Source organism: Haemorhous mexicanus, chromosome 4, assembly GCF_027477595.1.
Source record: "Haemorhous mexicanus isolate bHaeMex1 chromosome 4, bHaeMex1.pri, whole genome shotgun sequence".
In the NCBI taxonomy this organism is placed as follows: Eukaryota; Metazoa; Chordata; class Aves; order Passeriformes; family Fringillidae; genus Haemorhous; species Haemorhous mexicanus.
In genome coordinates, this window is record NC_082344.1 from 29,071,252 (window position 1) to 29,075,315 (window position 4,064).

The 4,064-nt window shown below is 42.3% G+C and overlaps 1 long non-coding RNA gene across 1 annotated transcript; it reads left to right on the forward strand.

Annotated features, from left to right (window-relative positions):
- The first annotated feature begins 300 nt into the window (after window positions 1-300).
- LOC132326270 (uncharacterized) lies at window positions 301-2,146 on the forward strand. Its single transcript, XR_009486198.1, has 2 exons — window positions 301-1,531; window positions 1,853-2,146. It is a non-coding gene; the product is annotated as an uncharacterized LOC132326270 (long non-coding RNA).
- The last annotated feature ends 1,918 nt before the right edge of the window (window positions 2,147-4,064 follow it).

Here is a 4,064-nt window from a genome sequence, read left to right on the forward strand (position 1 = left end):
TTCTACAAGTATGCCTGGTTTATCTTTGAGGCCTTCCCATACTCTACTTATTTCCCTCTTTCTCCCATGTTGCATGACGATCAAATGATACCGTTTGCATTTTGGGAGAAAAAGGCAGCCCAGAGCAGATGTACAACTTTGCACAGAGCCTTAGAGATGAGGGTGGGGGTATGGCAAGGAAGGGGGGGGATTGGTCACAGGCCATGGCTCACTATTGCATTTGCTTTTCCTGACAAGCTCTGGTAGTGATGTTAGATGTGGAAATGAAATGTTATCACGTGGGCTTGGCATCATGGAACTGGCAGGCGGCAGCTGGGCAAATTCCAGTAGAAATTCCCTGCTGGAATGGTGCCAGCTGGTTGCCTTTCTCCTGGAGCTGGAGCCCTTCTTCCCAAGGTAGACTTGCACAGAGGCAGCTGTGGAGGTCATGCTTTTATGGCCAGTGCTGGGTGTCATAAGCCCTGATTTGTTTGCTTCTGTGGTGGAGATCTTGCAGTTCAGGCTGGGTGCCCGCACAGTAAAGTCCCCAAGCTGCAGAGAAACAGGAAAGCCCTGCTGTAGGAGCACTCCATCAGGATAAGAAAGATGCAAGTCATTAGACTGATTAAACCAGGTGCCTGTGTCACTAGGGAAGACAAAGAACATGAGAATTATGGTATAAGCTTTTCTAAAGTGTTTTTTTGGGGTGGGGGGAAAGACAGAGGTTTTAATATTACTGGTGTGCTTTGAGCCTTCTGGAAAGGCAATATAGGAGAGAACTTCAGTATGGAACTTTCAGGTGTCAGGCCTTAAAAATGCCACCTAAAGGGCTTCTACTATTCTAAACCATAATGCATTTTGCCAATGAATTTGTAGATGTTTAAGTTTTGGTTGTTAAGTCTGTTGGTGAACAAATGCCACCACCTGGTTAATATGAAAAAGGAATGTTTTGTTCCTTCAGTCTCAAGCTTCTCAGTTGCTGAGTGTAGCTGCTCTGTTTAGGTAAGGCTGAAAGAGCTCAGTGCTGCAGCATTTAAAATTGACCAAAGGCTCCTTCCCAGGGCAGGATGTTGCCAGAGCTGTTACTCTGTAATTTAGAACTGGATCCTGGAATGAATATTCTGGGGTGAAGCATTCCCAGAGGACAGCTGGATGCTGTAGTCACAAAGCTCTTACTGGTGACCTGCTGGAAGTCAAAGCTGCCACACAGCAACTGGCCAGTGCTAGAGACTGCTGTTACTTCAAATCCCAGAGCAGGGTGCCTGCCTGCACCTTTCTCCTGGTGAAAAGCAGGACACCCTTTCCCTCAAAGCAGGGAGGCCCCAAATCCTCATTAAATGCAGCACACAGAGACTTAAAGGCAGCAGGGTTCTTAGAGGAAATGTGTCATAGCTAGTCAGTGCAGTTGCATGATTACATGAGATTTTATGTATCAATAAGCATTGAAGTGTGGTGATCTTACCAGCTGCATGTTCTTTCTAGTTCTGTTTCTTCCAGTGCACAGCAAGGAGTTGTCATTAGGTGTCCAATTTGCATGGAATTTTACTCCGAGGTAAGGATCCACCAGCTGTTGTCCTTTCTGCTTTGTGGGAGGAGAAAGGCAGAAGGGGAGCTGCACAAGTCAGCTGGATGATGTGGGATGCTGTGGGCAGCTGGCTGGAGGCACAGCCCTTGCTGTGAAGCTCCACAAGTCACTTCTTGATGGTGAATGTTGAGGGAGAAGCCTTTGCCAAAATGGCACTGGCACATCTGTGGGTCCCTCATTCATTATTCTAACTGATTCCAGATGCTCTAAATAGAGCCTCTGGTGGCAATAGAGCAGCAAAATCAAATTCTTTCCTCCCAATACATGTTGTGATTTTCTTTCCTCCAGATTCTACAACATGGACAACAGCTTGTGGTGACCCTGTGTGGCCATGTCTTCTGCAGTAGATGCCTCCCTATTGCCCTGGAGACTACTCACAGGTGCCCAACCTGCAGGGTGGAACTTACTCCAGATCTGTATATTCCCATTTATATATGAGTGCTTCTGCTTCTCAGGACACACTCAGATGGATCTTGGACAATAGGCAGTGGAGAGACTTGTTTCTTTGTCTATATAGTTCTTCCTGTACATAGTTTCATTTTTTTCTGAATTCAATTTAAATAAAGTTTTGAATAGTTGAAATATTGTCTGTCTGCTCTTCTCTGTTGGACTGTGCTGATAGGCAGAGATGTTGTCTAACAGGTGGAAATAAGGCTCTTGGTTGGAGCAGTCAGAAGCTCGTTCTTTTCCTCTCCCTCTAGTCATTGATTTGGGGGCAATGTGCTAAAGCCACAGGCTTTGTAGTTCTTGTGACCAGCGTGTGTTGTACAGGGAAAAAGAAACAGGGCCTGCTTGGGGTGAGAGGGATTCCATTTCTCAGGGCAGACTCTGGTACTCACTTTGGTGAAAATGTCATGATTTCATTGCTCAGAGGATAGAAAGAGTAGCAGTTGTGCATACATCCAAAGAAAGCAAGGTTCTTTGAGAATAACTGGTACATTAACAAACTGCTGCCTTGAGTGTTGTAAGGTTTCATTAGACTTAGAATCTGGAGGCTTTTGAAGGAAGGTGTTTTTGAATGCGTGTAGTTGGTTACTGACTTTGAGCTGTTGACAGTACAACTGTGTTGTCGTTCCAGTTCCTTCAATTACAGCAGTATAATCCTAAGTTCCACTGAAGAGAAATGCAATTGTCCAGAGATACAATAACTGGGCATAAGAGAGGAAAGAAAATTATTCCCTTACACAAAAATAATAAAAAGAGGCAAAGGCAGATGTCAGGTAAAAAATGCAACAGTAAATTCATTGTGCCATGATACAGAAAACTCAGATGACCAAATTGAACTGAGGTCCTCTGTGTGTTAAAAGTTGGTCATCAGTGGGGGCATGTATCCTTTATTGTGGTTTTTAATTTTTGTCTTTAGTGTGTTATTTATCTGCTTCCTCAGTCATATCTCAAGAAGTCTTAATATTGCCATATGTAGGCAGAAGTCATAATAAACAAGGTTCATTGTACCCCCTAATTTTTATGTGGCTTGATCTTAATAAAAAAATGAAAACATTAGTATTAGCCCGATAAAGTGATCTTTTGAATTTTGTTTTCAAGAAAAACTACTTGAGTTGTCCAAATTACTCAAAGAAAATCCTTCAACAGACACAAATAAAATAATTTACCTACAGCATGGCCATAAATTTTACACAGATGTTTTCTGTTTCTCATTTTTGCTAGACTTTTAGCTCCTTGGTGGATGCAATGACACTAAGCAGAAATGCCTTTCTAAATTGTCTAAATTGTCTTTCTAAAAGCTGTATTCCTAGGTGACATGGAATGCCAGGTATTCTCAGTAAAAAGAGCATTTAAGGAAACCAGTTTTGCTAAAGCAAGTTTGATCTCTAGTAACCTGCAATGAAATGGCACTGACCTGATTTTACAATAGGTTTTAACAGATGTTAGTAAGGTTCAACATCATAAGCTGGGGCAATTTTCTTTTAACATTATGGTATATGGATAATAATGAACGCTTTCAATGTGTATAAATATATATATAATTTCTAGAAAGTATTGATCTAGGGGAGCCCTGATTAGCAAAAAGTAACTGAAGAGTTGTAGGATTGGTTTCAGTCTTGGTGCATAGCTGTCAGCAGAAGGAAAATTTCCTCACTGATCTGTAGGCATAGGAGAAGTGGGTTTTTTGAGCTTTGAAAACCCAGACCAGAGACAGCATATTTACTTTGTTTGTTTCTCATAACCAGTGCTTTGGGAGTCATACCAGGTGCCTAATTGTTCATATATTAAATGTATCTTTGGAATTGCTTTAGTGTCTTAGCATTTCTATAGGAAGTGTTAAATCTCCTTTGGGATTTTTCAAAAACTGGAAAAGTCGTCCCTCCCGTTCTTCAACACTCAACATGTTGTCAATTACCCAGAAAGGATGATTTGTAAGAACGGAGAAACTTTTGTAAGAAATGAGCCTCCTCATGCAGAGCATGAGCTGAACAAATCCTTGTGCTCTCCACAGCGCTGGGTCAGTTGCCACCATTCTCCCCACACCCAGAGCACC